Raw genomic sequence first — 19515 nt, 5'->3', positions numbered from 1 at the left:
TGATATATACTTTGAAAGGAAAAAATCTACTTTTAAAATCTTATTTTATGGTGAAAATTAAAATAAATATGTCATAAGCAAGATTTACGGAACGTAAAGATGCAAATTTAAATGTTGACCTTTTTCATGCAACTAAGTTGATAAAAAAATTGATTTATCTTTTATAAGAGGTTGTTAGCTGATTTTTTTTTCGCTTCATCTTAATTTAGAAGATATTTTTCAAACTGAACTTATTACATATATAATAAACATGGACACCAAGAAAAAGTATTACATAATATACATTTATTATATTCTATCGTATATTACTAATTTTATAATTAAAATATATTATATATTATTTTTTATTATAATAAAATTAAATATTTTTTTTTAAATTAAAGAATTTTTCGCTCTTTTTTATCTTTTTTTTATCTTTCTCATTCTTTCACCCACTTTATCTTTTTTATATATTATTATCAATAATTGATTACAAATTTTTTGACCATCAAATATTTAATATGACATTCTCTAATTACATTTAAATTAAATTAAAATTAAAATATAAATATATTATATATTATTAACTAATTTAATAATCAAAATATATCACATAACACTCTCTTATTAAAATTATGAAAAAATATTTTTTTTCAAAATTAATAAACTTCTTTCTTATTACATTCTGTTATCTACCTTTCTTTTTTTTATTTCTCTCTATCATTTTTATTTTATATATAATTTATAATTTATATTTAATATTAATAATTTGACAAATCAAAATGTATTACTAAATATTTTTTATTACAACTAAAATAATATTTTTCTTCTTATTTATCTCTCTCTTTTTTCTCATTCTCTATTTTTCTCTACGTTTCTATTTTACAAAAATTAAAATTAATAAGATAATATAATTCAAATTAAAAATATTATTATATGTATTTTTTATTTAATTTTAAATTTTTTAATCTATATTTTTTTCGTTTCTCTTGTTTCAAATATTTATTACATATAATTTGGAGAGAATACTAATGTTGTGATTAAAAGTTAGAATAAAGATTTAATTATTTAAAAAAGTTGAATTAATTTTATAACTATTAATATAAATTTTTTTATACTAGTATCCAATTATATTTTTATATACATAAAGAGAGAAAATATTATTTTTAAATAATAAGTATAAAAATTAATTATTTTTATTTAATTTGTACAATAAATTTAACACCTAATCAAGTAAAAAAGTATACACATTAAATTTTTTTAAATTTTAGATAATAAATGATAAAATTAATCAATTTAATAAAGAATTAGACTCTTTTGCATGAAAATAATAACTAAAAATCTTATTATTTAATTTTTTTATGTATAAAAACTCATGTCTTCTTAACCGATGAAAATTTTTGTCTCTTACAATATTTTTATAAAAGTAATTTTATTTATCAATTTTTTTGTGCCACAATCTATAATGCCATAACAAAATCAATATAATTTTAAAAAATTTATATTTAGGGCAATTTACATAAATAAATAAAATGGGAGAATTATTTACGTAAATGTGCAAATCTGTTTGTTGTTACGATTTTGTGCAAAAATGAATATTATGTAAACCGTGGCAACCCACCACGGTTTCAAAACAAACATAAACCGTGGGAGGTCACCACGGATTAGGAAGAAATTGGTTTGCATGTAAACCGTGGGAGGTCACCACGGTTTACGTAGGAAAATGGTTGTTCATAAACCGTGGGGAGTCACCACGGTTTATGTAGGGTAAAAAAACGTGGTGGGTTGCAACGGTTTACTCTGACGGAAAATCTATATATATGTGGGTGATTCAAGCAGCAGAAGAGATCATTCTCACAATGGCTAGTGAGGAAGAGAGCTTTCTTGCTCTGGTGCATTGCTCTGGAAAAATTAAAAAAAGCAAAAGCCATGGTGTGAAGTTCACCGACAGAGAACCACTAAGTATGTTTATCAGTTCGTCTATGAGTTTGTCGGAGTTGAAGAACAGCATCTTGGAGAAGCTTGGCGTGTTGGGTTCCAAGTGGGTGAAGAAACTATTCTACAAGATTCCAATGGCGGTTGTCTCGACCGGTGTTCAGTACGAAACCTTTGCGGTTAAGTCTGATGAAGATATTAGGGTTCTCTTCTATTGTGTAAGGAGTTTTCCGGAGATCAGAATCCATGAGTTGTTTGCGAAGTTGGAGGTTGGTGTCGATAGTTCTGGGGCATCCGCTCCAGTTCCTTGCGTAGCATCCGCTGGTGGTGCATCTAGTTCGATGCCTCCGGTCAGACCGCATCTTCCGCCGGTTCAATCTCCTTCTTTTGCGGCTGACTTACAACAAACGGAGGTTGTTGGTTCTGTCCCTTTGGAGCATGCAGCAGTCATTGAGCCTCCCAACGTCGTGGGCACCGGTGGTGGCCTCGTGCCTTATCTCGAAGACTTTGGTGGACCTGATCATATAGAGAATGCAATGCGTGACGATGAATCTGAAGAGGAGCCTGTTGATATCGATGGTGACAGCGACGAAAACACAGGCGGCGATGCAGATGCGCAACATCGGCCTTCAAGTTCTGCTTCTCATCAATACCCTCCACACTTCTCGACACTAAACTTGGAAGCTCTTGGTCAACAGGAAGACAGTGGTAACAGAGTGGGTAGATCTTCTACAGAATTTGAGATTGGGCAATCTTTCCAGAGTAAAGATGAAGTTGTGCTCAGTGTGAAGGACTATAGCATCCGGCGAGGTGTTGAGTACAGAGTCATCGAATCGGATCATTTGAAGTATCATGGAAAATGCAAGGCATTCGGCAAGGGTTGCACTTGGTTGATTCGTGTAGCGCTTCGTGCACGAAAGGGAACTTGGGAGGTTAGGAGGTACAACGGGCCACACACGTGCCTCGCAACTTCTATTTCAAGTGATCACCGTCAGCTGGATTATAACGTTATATGTGCGAGGATTCTTCCTATGGTTAGGGCGGATGCTGCGGTTACGGTAAAGGTACTTCAAGAAGCGACAGAAGCTGATTACGGTTTCAGGCCTAGTTACAGGAAGGTCTGGTTGGCTAAGCAGAAGGCTGTGGCAGAAATATATGGAGATTGGGAAGAGTCTTACGCGGAACTGCCCCGTTGGATGCTAGGGATCCAGGCAACAATGCCGGGAACAATCACGGTGCTGAAGACGTCTCCGGTTCAGATTGGTGGTGCTGTAGATGAGTCGAGGGTGTACTTTCACCGACTTTTCTGGACATTTCCACCCTGTATCGAGGCTTTCCGGCATTGCAAGCCACTCGTCAGTATTGATGGTACCCACTTGTATGGGAAGTATGGAGGGACGCTCCTGTTGGCTATAGCTCAGGATGGAAACTCGAACATCCTCCCGATAGCATTCGCCCTTGTAGAGGGGGAAAATGCAGAGTCGTGGTCATTCTTCTTGTCAAACCTACGAGAGCATGTGACTCCTCAGGAGGGTATCCTAGTTATCTCAGACAGGCATAATGGGATCAAGGCGGCCCTTGAGGCACCTGAGAATGGATGGCTGCCTCCTCGTGCATTCCGGGCCTACTGTATAAGGCATGTGGCCGCCAATTTCGCCCTAACGTTCAAAGCTAAGGACTCAAGGAGGTTACTGGTCAATGCTGCCTACGCCAAGACTGAGGGTGAGTTTTACTACTGGTTCGACATCATGCGGACTGAGAATCCAGCAATGTGTGACTGGGCCAACCGTATGGAGTATGACAAATGGACCCAACATGAGGATGCTGGTCGACGGTTCGGGCACATGACCACAAACATCAGTGAATGTGTGAACTCCGTGCTAAAGGGAACTCGCAACCTCCCTGTCACATCATTGGTTAAATCAACCTACGGGAGGCTTGCTCAGCTATTTGTAGTCCGGGGACAGACAACAGAGGCACAACTCGGAGCCGGCCAAGAATTCTGTCAGGCATTGGTCAAGGCTATTGATCGGAACCTTAGAGACTCCAGGTGCTTTACTGTGACATTATACGACAGGCATCAACTAGAGTACACCGTGGCAGAGACAACACCAACGGGGACGTTCTCTCTTGGTAGCTATAGAGTTTCCCTTAAAGATCACCGATGCGACTGTGGGCACTTCCAGGCGCTGCATTATCCATGTTGCCACGCCATTGCCTGTTGCGCCTACTCCCGGCTAAACTGGGCGTCATATGTTCATGAGGTGTATCGTATGACTGAGGTGTTCAACGTTTACAATCATGGGTTTCTCCCACCTATTCCTGAAGGCCTGTGGCCTCCATATGGTGGCCCAACCATTATTCCTGACCCTAATCTGCGGCGTGCAAAGGAAGGTCGTCCAAAGTCAACCAGGATCCGAGGAAGCATGGATCAGTCTCAACATAATCAGCCGAAGCGTTGTGGGTTATGCCGTCAGCCTGGGCATACGCGAAGGAACTGTCAGCAGCGATCACAAACTGGTGGAGGGGATGCTTAGATCTCATTTTGTGTAACCCTCGTCTATGCTGTTTTATTTGTTTCTTGCTCTAAGTAATGTTAGTAATGCGTCGTTGGTTAAATATGTCACTTTGAACGTGTTTCATCAACAACGAAATCTTAGTGTAATAACCTCGTTTTAAATTATCAGTTTCATTAAACCTCTTTAGATATCTTTAATAATGTGCATTATAATGTAAACCATACATGAACACCTGAAATACTCTGAATCAGGCACTCACTACATACTCAAAAGATAAATAATATTTAACAGTAAGTCTGAAATACATAAACACTAACAATCATGCACATTACATAAACACTAACAGTAAATGTGCACAATTGTTAGTGTTTATGTATTTTAGACTTACTGTTAAATAATATCTATCTTTTGACTATGTAGTGAGTGCCTGATTCAGAGTATTTCATGTGTTCATGTATGGTTTATATTATAATGCACATTGTGAGAATGATCTCTTCTGGTGCTTGAATCACCCACATATATATAGATTTTCACCACGTTTTTTTACCCTACATAAACCGTGGTGACTCCCCACGGTTTATGAACAACCATTTTTCTACGTAAACCGTGGTGACCTCCCACGGTTTACATGCAAACCAATTTCTTCCTAATCCGTGGTGACCTCCCACGGTTTATGTTTGTTTTGAAACCGTGGTGGGTTGTCACGGTTTACATAATATTCATTTTTGCACAAAATCGTAACAACAAACAGATTTACACATTTACGTAAATAATTCTCCCATTTTATTTATTTATGTAAATTGCCCTTATATTTATGTATTATTACAAATTAAAATACTAGTTAATATCTAAATTTCTATCTTGAAGTCACAAAAAAAAATCTATTTTCACGTAAAGGCAACTTTAAATATTTTTATGGGAGGTTACACCTTATTTTATAACATTAATTATATCAAAGGTGGCGTTGTTGCGTTAATTCTACCCTTTAATTTGTTTAGATAGTCCGTCCTTAATTACTTAGTTTTATCACGTCGATATTATTTAAGAAAAATCAATTAAGTATATATTAAAATTAACTATTAAAATCAATTATTAAAATATATATATTTTGAAATATAAAATAATAAAAATATATATTAAAAATAAATGAAATTATACATAATTAAATTATATATATTTATATATAAATATATAATAATTTATTTTAATAGTTAATTTTAATATATAAATAATATTTTTAAAAAAATAATATACTTGCAGAATCTTTTAAAAATGCTGTTAGAACTAATTATTATTATTATTATTATTATTATTATTATTATTATTATTATTATTATATTATTATTATTATTATTGAAAGAATTCATTCTAATATCAAATTAGTAGTTTAATTTATATATAATTTTAACCAATTTTATATTTCCAGCTAATAGAATTGAAAGAAAGTGTCGCATTATGATAAATAGCTATATATTACAATAATTATCTGCAATAATTTAACATCTTTTCGTTTCTTCTATTATTAAACCTGTCTCGTAGCCAAAAAGCTTATCAACTTTTTTTTCACTTTCCACAATTTGTTTGCACCTTGGTTTTACACTTTTATCATTATATGGAGCTGGCTGTGTAGACTGTAGAATCGAGGTTTTTTTATTTAAATAATAATTATAAAATTTTTAATTTTGGTTAAAAATTAAAATAGAAAGAATTAATTATTACAATTTTATCATTTTTATGTACTCTTAATGTCTCTAGCTCGCACGCTAAATAACGCCAAAAAAGGCTGCAAAGAGGTTTTGCCTCATTTAATCATTTTCACATTTAACATTTAAATTTTTACAGCAACCACATTGAATGCTTGGATGTAGAAAGGAGGAAAAAAAAAGACGAGAAGGAAAGGAAAGGAACAAAAAAAAAAGAAATGTTGGAAAGTGAGAATATCGATCAATATTCACAGACAAATTTGGAGATCATCTGTAAATTAAAGTCTCACATCGTGGTTGGAGAGAAGAATAAAATATGTCTTATAAAAATGTAAATATTTTTCATTTATGAATACATTTTGATAATATTGATATAAAAATACCGAAGTCACCTACCTTATGTTTTGTTTTTTGCATTTTTTATTTCTGTAATTTATACTTTATAGTCCTTTCTTTTAAATTCCGCAATACATCATTTTATTTCTTTTAGTTGATTTGTTTTATATTTGTTCTCACTTTTTGTAAGTTTCATTCTTTTTTTTCACTCTTACTTTAATTAGTTTGCTGAAGGTTGCATGCGAGTTTTAAATTCTGTTTACCAAGCAAATTGAGATATTTAATACAAGTTATCAATAATTTATTTATTTGAGTTGAGTTGAATAAAATTTAAGAAAAAGACGAAATATTTCAAATTTTTATCCCTATTTCACTATTAAACTAGCGAAATATATTCAAATTTAAAATTGGACATACAAGTATTTTGCTAATTAATTGAGAAGCAAAATATAGAAATAATAATGTTTTATCTTTATTTCCTTGTTTAGCCGGAGAAATACACTAAAAATACATATATAAAAACGTAAGTCTTTCTATTTTTAACCCAAATTGAAAAATATATATTTTTATTTAAATAAAAAATACATCAAATTAAAGGATGTATACATACATTAATTAAATAATGAATTCTAGTATGATTATCCTATAGTGGTTACAGTGATTATGTAAATATTATTAAAATTAAAGTCACTCTTAACAAATACTAGGCAGAAATGCAATATTGAAAAAAAGGGTAAATCACAATAATAAGTCAAGGGGAGTAAAATTTTACATGAATCACCTAAAACGAAAACTGCTTCATGAATCCACCAACACACGTTTATATGTAGTTCGAACTAGCTAAATTCGAACTTCATCTCTACATAATTCGAACCAGTACACAAACAAATGCACACACTAATTCGAACCAGCTGAGTTCGAATTACAGTAATCCCTATGCTGTTAAAAAAATTAATAATTTATTAAAAAATTTTATTAAAAAATTAATAATTTAAAAATAAAAATATATATTTTATTTCATATATTAAAAAAAGCTAACAAAATATTTAATTATGAGACTTCTTTAAAATATTTGTGATCTATCAATTCAAATTCCATATAATACTCTTTTGTCCATTTTTAATAGCTTATGAATATTTTTTAATAAATTATTTTTTAATAACTTAGGTAAACACATGCATGTACTCAAATTTTAAATAAAATACTCTACATAGTCAATAATAATTTAGAAATGAAAGAAAATATTTTATTCCATACAAAATAATTAAAAAATATATTTTATTCTAATACAAAATAATTTTAAAAAAATGGCTTAAAAGATGTTATGAGTACTATCAAAGTTTGTAATATTCTAGTGATTTAGGTAGATACATGATAAAAATATTTTTTCTTTTAAGATCTAAATTATTATTGACTATGTAGAGTATTTCTTTAATGACCTAAGTCAATCATATATTACAAATTTTTATAGTACTCCTAAATTATATGGTGATTCAAATCACCATATATTACAAATTCGTAAAAATTTGTAATATCCTAATGACTTAGGACATTAAAGAAATACTCTACATAGTCAATAATAATTTAGATCTTAAAAAAAAATATTTTGATCATGTATTTACCTAAATTATTAGAATATTACAAACTTTTGTAGTATTCATAACATCTTTTAAGCCATTTTTTAAAATTATTTTGTATTAGAATAAAATATATTTTTTAATTGTTTCGTATGGAATAAAATATTTTGTTTCATTTCTAAATTATTATTGACTATATAGAGTATTTTATTTAAAATTTGAGTACATGCATGTATTTACCTAAGTTATTAGAACATTACAAATTTTTATAATACTCCTAACATTTTTTAAGCCATTTTTTAATTAGTTTGAATAGGATAAAATATTTTTTGTAGTATAATTTAAATAAATTTATTAAAAAAATTTATTAAAAAATATTCATGAACTATTAAAAATGGACAAAAGAGTATTGAATGGAATTCGAATTGATAGATCACAAATATTTTAAAGAAGTCTCGTAATTAAATATTTTGTTAGCTTTGTTTTAATATATGAAATAAAATATATATTTTTTTAATTTTTAAATTATTAATTTTTTTAATAAAATTTTTAATAAATTTTTAATAAATTTTTAATTTTTTAACAGCATAGGAATTACTGTGTGTAATTCGAACTTAATTCGAACTCAGCTGGTTCGAATTAGTGTGTGTATGTTTGTATATAATTCAAACTCACTTGATTTGAATTACTGTATGCGTGTGTTTGTGTATAACGAATTATGTAGAAATGGAGTTTAAATTTAGCTGATTCGAACGACATGTAAACGTGTATTGATAAATTTATGAAGCAGTTTTCATTTTCACTTATTCGTATAAAATTTTGCTCTCCTCGACTTATTACTGTGATTTGCTTCCTATTTTAAAAACAGTAAAGATGAGTACAATATATACACAATCAAATCTTCTAGAAAATCTATAAGATTCCTAATGAATAACAATATCGTGATGACTTGCTATATCTACTAGAATTGTGATGACTCAGTTATTCTAAAATGATGTATGGAAAAAGCAAGTAGAAAAAAGAAGAAAAAACTAGATTATACTTTTTCGGCTTAATCTTAAATTTGTGAGGTCAGTTGATTCAATTATTTTTCTTATATTTTGACAACAAGTTTTTTAAACTACACTTTTTTAAAAGTATTGTTTAATAATAAAAAAATATTATTTTAATTTTAATATTATTTTTTAAGATATCATAATCACGATAATATAATCATACTAAAATAACCCTAATTAAATTGTCATGTGCTGAAAACAGGGAAAGCATGAAGGTGGGTTTTGGTCCCACAACTTGAGCCACAATCATGAATATCACTCAGTAATAACTAGTCAATAGTCATTACACTATAATAGCGAAGTCACCATTCTAACCTTCTAACTACCTTCTCATGTCCACAATTACATGCGTGAAGAAGTCACAATTCGACCCCTCTACCTATCTACGATTTCAGGACCTCAAGCAATCCCATGATGATCATATATACAGTAAAGTAGTGCATCAATGGCAAATTAAGCACAAGCACAGTAGCACACACAAACGTTAGGGAAATCTATTGATGATTATATGGTGCAAAGTTTAACAATGCCAAGAATCGATCCTATATTTTTATTCCCAAACATGCATGATGTAATCAATTTTGTTAAGGTGCAAATTCTTAATTTAGTCAAGTTGATAGAGAAAGTAATGCAAATCGAGTTAATAGGATAATAGATACAAAATAAATCGGTTTCAATAACATACTTGACAAATGTCAGATCAATAGAAAATTTTTTACGGTAAAATTCTATAAAATTATGATATTAAAAAAGAAAAAAAAACTATTTTCTAATGCGGAGCTTGGAAGCAAGCAAGGACCAGTAACAACAATAAGGGAGTACTTGCTAAAGGTAACAATGGGTAGGTAGAGTTAAGTTTGAAGCTAACCCTAATTTTATTCGGGGGTTAAATTTTTTAGATAAATTCAACCCTATCCTATACGCATGTTGAGAATATTGATCTAAATTTTAACTCTACTTGTTTTTAATTCATAGATACTCAACTCTACCCACGAGTTACAAAAAAGATGCAACATTATTATATAAATTAATGAAAATTTAAAATAGAATTAATTTTTATATAAAAAAATTAAATTATCAATTAATGATCTTCTTTTAGTAGCTAAGGATCTTTTGCATTTAGTGAGAAATATTTGATTCAAAATTCACTTAAAACATATTTTTATTTAAGTATATAATATATACATATATAGGGTGCGGGTTGGTCAGGTAAAGTTAAAACTCAACCCACACCCTATCCTACTTGCTGCAGATCGGATTAGCAACCTTACCCGACCGGATGGAGTCGGATTGAATACTTGCGAGTCGGATACATGTTACCATCCCTACACTTGCCCCCATTGTGTTTTCAATTTTTTTTAAATTATAATTATATACATTGTGTTATGTGTCTTAATTCGAATTTTAAAAGATTCTATCAAGTATAGCAATTTTTTTAGTGGGGCGGATATCTGCGAAAAATTATCCGCCAGAGGACAGATTTGGGGGTAAAATCTCCTCGCGGGTGACGGAAACAGGGACTCATTTATTATATGGAGCGGGAGCGGAGATAGAGTCACTGTCCCATGAAGACCCGTATAATCCCCGTTATAAGAAATTACCAAAATGTCCTTCATATATATATATATATATATATATATATATATATATATATATATATATATATTAGTTTCATTCCAAACGTATTAACCCTAGTCTCCATTTCATTTCTCTAGACATGAACCCTAACCTATTCTCTTTGAGACTCTACTAAACCACCACAATTTACTGCCAACTCCAATCCACTGTCCACCTCTCTTCTTCCATTTCTCTCCGTTGGTCGCCGCCCCCAAACCCCTCACTGTCGCACTCCCCTAGTCCCCGTAAACTCCCTCACCCTTGCAATTTCCCTCCCTCAAAATATGGAACGTCGTTGCCAGCTTCACACGTCAGGAGCATCGCGCCATCGCCTTCTTTGTTGCGTCAGGAGCGTCGCACTATCACCATTCTCGTCGCAGCAGAAGCGGCGCACCGTCGCCGTCTTCGTGGCAGCAGGAGCATCATGCCGTCGCCGTTTAGTGAGCATCACTATTCTTCTTCGTCGTTTCTGCAATCCCATTTTTTGAGATTCATGTGATTTTTAGTGAATTTTTTGCAATTTCTGTGATCTATCTTAGAGTATTTTTTAATTTGATTTCTGTGATATCTGTGATTTTCTGCCATTTCTGTAATTATTATTTCATATATGCGCCTCTGTCAGTGATTAATACCTTCGATTGATTTACCAATAAGCAAGGAATGTTATTTACTAATTTTAATTTAACCCCATTCTTGGAAGTATTACTAAATGATAGACTATCATTGGCTCTGGGATTTACCTTCAATTTCTGCTATGGTATTTGATTTTATCAATTTTTTTTCCTTTTTTTATAAAATCTGCAGATACCTAAGTTCCCGACGGAGACGTACTCTCCGTTTTTCGTTGCGGGAACGGGGCAGGGACTGTAACACCTTAACTATCAAAATGTCACGCTTCTGGCTGCGCCACTCCAATAGATCAGGTATTACAACAATTCTTAAAATATTTAATATTAAAATATGAGCATGTTTAAAACTTTAAACCATATAACCGTTCCACAATACTTTTTGATAGGTAACATACATCCATATATATAATACAACTTACAAAACTCACAAAGAATACATACACATACATATATATATATATATATATATATATATATATATATATATTAATAACTTTACAAGCATTAACTAATACAATTCCTATCCCTCTTACAGAATGTATAGAGATAAAGGCGAGGGAACAATAAATAATGACTAAAGTAATACAAAATATCACAACAACAACAACTAGGTAAACTCCTCATGACTTCTGCGTCCACATCGTGAAAAGGGAAAATTGTAAGGGGGGTGAGAACATCATCCTCGAAAGGGTTCTCGGTAGAGGATTTTTGAGAATTACTATAATAGGATACGTGAAGGTAAAACCGTTACAGTGATTACAATCCGTCTTATGCTTCTTTCCAAACCAAAGGTTTAATATCAAAAATCCAAAATCCTCTCTGAAAGAAAAAACTGTTAATTCCTCAATAAAATAAACCATAAGACTTTTTGAAAGTTTTTCTTACACAGTATGAATGACCAAGCTGTTCCAAGCATAGGTTCGTTAAGTCTATGCTGAACCAGTTTAGTTTTTCATACTTTCCTAAACCAAAAACACAAAACCAAACACAACCTTTGGACCATCTCAAAATCAACCACGGCCCTAGGCTCAAACAATCCAAACAGCAGCCAATCCACCACAATACAATCAACTTCTCAGTCACAAAACACAAGTAAAAGGTTCAAGCACAATCAAGTAGTTACTTCAAGTAGGGCAATTAGCAATTAAATACAATTAATCACATATGCAAACCAAGTACAATATGCACACCCAAACAATGTCACATAGATGGATATGATGAATGTCTGTCCTAGTGGCTGATGAGTCTCATCTGTCAGTTATAAAGCCTATCCGACAAGTCCTGGTAGCTAACCATTGGATTGTCCCTCTGTCGTGCATCCCCAACTCGAGTTATTCACAATCATAATCATAATCAGACAACACATATACTGGTGTTATTCCACGGAGGCGAGCTCATCCAGAATTTTCATAGTGTCTGGCCACACTTACGACATAGGGTCAGCAGAGTATCGAGTCTCAACCTGGAGCACGTGGTGGCTAGCCATTGCTTTTACCCAGGAAAACTCGTATCTCAGATAATTGGAAGTGCAACAATCACTTTATCAGCTCAATAATCATTCATATTCATACTCAGCCATCCGGCTCATAACATATTCCACAATTAGCAATAATTCATTATCATATACAACCACTCCGGCTCATAACATATTCCAAAATTAGCCATAATTCATTATCATATACAACCATTCCAGCTCACAACATAATAGCACTTCCACCATCCAACATCATAAAACTCATAAAATCATCATTCAAGCCAAAAATCCACATTTCTCAAATCACTTCTAGCTTATAAGCCATCTTTCTCAAAAGAAATTTCCTCTTTCAAAACAAGCCACATTTCCACAATATCCTTCTAAAACTTCCAAACGATTCAGCAACTAGGCCAAATTAAAAATCTATTTTGAAAGATCCAAAAAGTAGTCATCCAAAAACAGAATTTGGCAATAGAAATTTCTCAACAGAGTCTCAAGACTTTAGGGAAAGACAACCTATCTCAATCTCTTAAAAGTTTATTGAAACTCCTAAAATCATAGACTCTTAGTTTAAGTAAATAGAAACTGAATTTATTATAAAACTGAATCATATAAAGTCATAAGTCCCAACCCAATCCAAAACCAATTCACTTGAAATGGAGCCAATCCATTTAAATAAAAACCACTTCCAGGTTCCTTCTTAAAACCAATTCTCTGACTTCTTCCAAAATGTCACAACGCAATTATTAAATCAAAAGTCCAATTTCCTTTAACATCACCAAAAGCTCCTCCGAACGAAATCCTTAAGTCTAACTAAAAGCATAAGCCCTTTTTATATTTAAAATCAATATTAGAACATAATACTTTTATTCAATGATTCAAAATGGTAAAGTAATTTCTTTCTAAATAAATTGAACTCAAGACATATAGTTTTCTTAAATAAATTAAACTCGAAAACATAACTATTTTCTTAATAAATCAGATAATACACTTTCTCAAATTCAGACCTTTCTAAATAACTTTTCAAACAAAGTCTAAGATTTTTATAGAAATTTCGGCAGCACCTCCCCTAAAACTTGGACTTTTGCCACCTTTTTCGGGTCCCAACCAAACCATTCCACAATCCTTTTCAATGGTCCAAATTCCAAAATCAGTTCAAAAGCAAGCTAAATCCAACATTCTCTTATTTTCATATCTCAAGAAAACCGTTTCAAGATCAAATCATTATCAAGTGATTAAACTTGATTTCAAAACTTTAAAGAAACAACTTTAAAGAGATACTCCAAAAATAGTTCGTTTCACAAAACCCAACAATAGTCCAGTCAAATAAGCATTCACATCCATTCAAGACAATCAAACAATACACAAGACTTATACAATCACCAAAGGCACATTTCTCACATCAGTATCCATATATAACAGTTTCAGATGAATAAGTTTAGTTTTCTGAAAAAGACCCCTACCTTTCAACTATTGCATTGTGCATGCTGTGTTGATATTTGGTATATGCAATTAAGAAGTGATAAAATTATGACCATGTCTGACGAAGTTTCAAATAGAAATACAGAAATAAGTAACAATGTCCCAATAACTGCTACACAAATTTTTGCAAATTTAATTCCACATGCAGAGTATAATTTTGGGGAGAATATTGCAATTATTGATACAAGTGTTGGTGGTAGTGGGCAAAATTCATGCCCTAGGATCACCCCAGTGCAGAATCAACCGCAAGTAACCACATGTTGGCTTCCATTTGACTTTTCTCCTGGCTATACGCCTCCTATGGGCAGTTACATATTTCTAGTCAAATTTGGAAATGTGCCAGTTTCTAACCAACGTTTTTTCTCATATCCCGACGTTAATCGAGATTACCAAGTGGGCTCCTCGTTGAATAATTCAGGATTGATGGCTGAGTTTCGATAATATATTAACAAAATCTATCATGATTTAGTCAACCTGTTGATTCACCAGATGACTACTATTATGAATCCTGTTTTGGCTGACAATGAGTCCAAATATGATCGACTGGTTAAACAAGTTAAGAGAATTGCTCGAATTGTCGATTATGATTAGGGACAGCCTATTCCTCAAGATTTGGTAGTAGATTAGGAGAATGTAGGATATAATGAGGAGAATGTATTTAACAATCTTGAAAGGGAAGAAAAGATCCCTTATCTCGTTCGATGAGATCAAAATGCTGATGAAGTTTTGAATACACTTCACACACAGCGTGGATATCATTACCAGGTGACAAGGATTGTCAAGGATGTCCTCAATAGAATGGATATCAACATGGGTCTCATGCATCATCGACCATATTTTGTTTTTGCTTTTCCTTCTGCAGTACAAATGACAGAAGTGCTAATGGGTGTAAAAAATCACAAAATAATTATAAAATTTGCAGGAGAGGCTGGAGAGTTAACTGTCGAGCATATAGCTCGCTATATGGTCGAATTAGGGAATTTGGCAGATAATGAAAACCTGAGAATTAATTTTTTCCTGCTTCATTAACAAAAAATGCTTTCACTTGGTTTTCAAATCTGAGACCCAGTTCGATTTTAACATGGGCATAATTGGAAAATGCTTTTTATGCTCAATTTTATAGAGCAGAATTGCATGTCTCGTTGACAGATTTACTTGTAATAGAACGAGATGATGGAGAATCGATAGATGACTATATAATTCGATTAAAAAAATGCTCGCAATTGATGTTATGTGTCGAACCCTGAAAGTAAGATCATCAAAATAGCCATCAAAGGTCTTGGCTTGTATATGCGTCGAAAATTACTCAATATGCATATTCCTAATTTAGCCTATTTGGCTGAGAGAGTTCGCAAGTTGAAAAAATAAAAGAAGAAAAGAAGAAAGAAAGAGAAATGGTTGAATATGAGTTTGTCGTAAATAATATTCAATGATGATAAGTATTTTTGCTTTTGTCTATCTAGCAAAAAAAAACATCATCAAAAATAATATTTTCGACAAGATATTGTTGAATTCTTTGACAAGCCAATGTTCGACAAATTCGAACTTTATCAAGTTACAGGTGCATATTGGAATACTTTGGAAGGAGTTGCGTGCTCTGTTAAGGTATGTACAAGTATGTCTGTGAAAAGAAGTTCTTGAGAAGCGGTTATTGGCAGTTGTTAGATATAACTATAGAAAAGAGAAAAATCTATATTCAACTTTGAAACTCTATAAGATTGATCAAATTTCAGATAAGAAAAAGCTTCTCTGTTCACTTTGGAAATTGTGAAGTTGGAAATTTGAAAAAAATTTCTGATTATGATATTTTCGATTCATCAAATATGACAACTCTCTGACCATAATGATCCGAGAAGGAAAAGGAAAATTACCATGATTTGAGTAATATGTTAACATAAAAAATTCGATGAGGTATCAAAAATAAATAGTCGAAGATCCAATAGTTCGACAAACAGCCACTTTACCTCAAGAGTTTGAAAACAAATACTTGGGGGCATTTTTTATATGAAGATAATTTCCCTTCGATAAATTGAAAAAAATATATTTTATTCTTGGCTCTTCAAGAATAGGCATGATGCTTCATTAATATTTTGTCATGCACTACGAGAAAATATTTGTGAAAATTTGTACAATATATGAAACTGATCAAATAATTATTTGGGCCAGTTTCAAATTGATCAAGCCATTAAAGATCAATTTCGATAAAGAAGAGCTACTGGGGTTGGATGGATCAAGAATTGGCCAAGAGTTTGGTGATTGAGAAGATGAGAGAATATCAATAGCAATAGACTCGATACAGTTATTTTGTTCGAGGCCGTGATAGAAATACCATTTTTCGAGATCGAATGGGTGGTGACCAAAGTGGTCGACAATTGTATTGAGTTAATACTGGCGTTCCTTTTACTTCCCGATGAGAAAAAAATCTTCTCTTTTGAATCGAATTGTCTTTCTAGGGGCAAAGCAGTTGAAACTCCATTCCTAAAAATGGATTCAACTATGTTGATGAGAAATATTTTGAAGAGGAAGATGAAAAAATGGCTAGTATCGTCGTCAAAAATATTGAATAACAGTAAGTATTTATATTTTCTTTCTTCTAGTCGAAAACATAAATACTTAGGGGGTATTTGTTATATCGAAAAATAATATTTTCGATAAAGATGTTATTGAATTTTTTGACAAGCCAATGTTAGACAAGTTTAGATATCGATCATTGGTAAATGCTAAAATAATATTTCAATCAACATCCAAATATATGTTACAATTAACTTTGGATTGAAGCCAATTACATACTCTGTTATGTACTCTCTATTAATTGATCGATACAAATACAGAAGTTGAAGTGGCAGACTCGACTATGGTCAACTGTGTCGAAGAAGATGTCAGCAATGTAATTTGTTAGTCGAAAAAATAACAAGTTGTGAAATTCGAGGTGGAGTCATCGATGGCCAATCGATGAAGGAGAGAATGTTGATCGACTAGGACTCATCGAGAGTGAAGAAATCGAAGGAAGTTAATAGGTGAAGATAATTGGCGGCAGTTACAGATAGCACTCAAAGAGAGCGAGAACGGTTATTCAAGGATAGACGTACGTGGAAGTTATATCTAAATTTGATTGGTCGAAGACTTCCATAAATACGTGAAAGATCGAAGGAACAAGGGTTGGAATCTTTTCAAAGAAAATACTCACTCACATCCTCAACGACTTTCTGAGTCAGTCCAAAGTCTTTTTCTTTGAAGGGTTCCTTCCATGTCTTTGCTTTTCATTTAAATTCCCCGTCACTTTCCTTTTCATGCAATTTATCTTCTTTGCAATGTCATTTCGATTCTTTTAAATTCAGTAACTTTTATCCTTTTCAGTCTTTACCTTTTAATTTGTCCTTTATTTTTCCAAACACTTTTTCTTTATTTAATTTGATTTCTCTTTTATTCAAGTCATTTAAATTTTATTGTTCATTTCGAATTTCTGCAAAGCTTAGTTCCTTTTTCTTCGTCATTGTCAAATATATGAATTTTGGTGCAAATAAAACTAGTACTTACAAAGAGGAGTAGGTTTCGCTCCGAGACCACTAGATATGAGCCACTCTCGATTTTGCTAAAAATCGACAAAATACACCGATGTAAGAAAAAATAATTGAATGTAAGTGCATTTAAGTAGTTGAGAGCCAATCACTTTATTTTCACGTTCATTTTATTTTCGTTATGTCTTTATCTTCAATTTATTTTATTTTCTAGTTTTAGTATTTCAATTACCATTTTTTATTTCTTAAGTGTTGTAAATTTTCTTTTATGTAGGTTTGTGTTAAGTTTGCTGTCATTTGTAAAGTCTTCATATTAATAAAGAATTTGATTACCTTTTTTCAAGAACTCTTATGGCATCAATATAAAGTCCATGAGTTCTTATTTAAAGAGGAGTGATAACCACTATCCAAATTAAGATTGTAAAAATTGGTTTTGTCCACCAGCACCAAATTTGAAGAAATAATATCCTCGAATGATTTAACACTTTCTTACAATTCTACTAGTTATTAATAATAAGAAAGTTCTTTTATGCTATCATCGCAAAGAAAATTTATCTGTTATAAAATGTCATCAAATTGCTAAAACAAAATGACACTCATAACATTGTTCAATTATAGAGAATTTGCTCGACATTTAATTTTGCTTTATTTGTGGCGTTGTGTCTAATAATGAATCAAATTTAATCTGAGTTGTTATTTGTTTGAATTTACTTAGTAAATTCATTTTCAACAAGTGCTCTACGAAAATTACTCAGTTAAAATTGACATGGCCGTATAACTAGATATAGTTATTAATGTTATATATTCTCAAAACTATACAACATTTTTAACTAACTAGGACATTAATTAAAAAAAACAACGAACTAATTTATTTTTCTTAGCCTTACATGGTATATCACTGCTGTTAACATTCTACTTAAAATTGTCGATATATAATTCAATAAAGTTAGGTGACTAAGTATTTTTCTGATAAAATCCAACTAATTAAATTACATGCACACGCTTTTTTTTAATGTCGCCTTTTTCTTCTTCTCTTTTTGTTTATTTTTTCTCTTCTTTTTTTTTTTTACCACCTTCTCCTCTTCCATTATTATTATTCTTCTTTTTTGATGTCTTTCTTTTCTTTTTTTTCTTTCTTTCTTCATTATCATCGTCGTCGTCTTTTGTATATGTTCATCAAAACTAATAAGCACATAAATTTATATCGGACTACATATCTAGAATATTGACTTACCCAACTGATAAAATATATATGCTCAGCAAATTAAAACTACTGAACACAGAAATTGTGATGCACAACATTAAAATATTTAAAAAATGACTCACCCAACCAACAAAATATATGTTTAGCAAAATTACTAAATACAGAAATTTTGGTATACAATATATAAATATTAGTGTATAATATAAAATTTTTAAAAGACTACATGTCTAAAATATTGATTCACCAAACTAACAAAATATATTTACATAAAAAGTTTATGTGTTATATGTAAAAATTTTTCTGTTATATTGATAAACTTTTGTATTATGTGCAGAAATTTTTATATTATATCTATTAGTCTAAAATATTATATTTCGAAGAGATGTTGAATTCGAAATTTAATAAGTTTGTATCTTAAAGAGTAAAGGTCCGTATTGAGAAAATTTATGGCAGAGAATATGAAGCAGGAGCAAATCGGTGAATCTAA

Source organism: Arachis hypogaea, chromosome 4 (genome assembly GCF_003086295.3).
Source record: "Arachis hypogaea cultivar Tifrunner chromosome 4, arahy.Tifrunner.gnm2.J5K5, whole genome shotgun sequence".
NCBI lineage: Eukaryota > Viridiplantae > Streptophyta > Magnoliopsida > Fabales > Fabaceae > Arachis > Arachis hypogaea.
Note: the sequence above shows the minus strand (reverse complement) of the source record.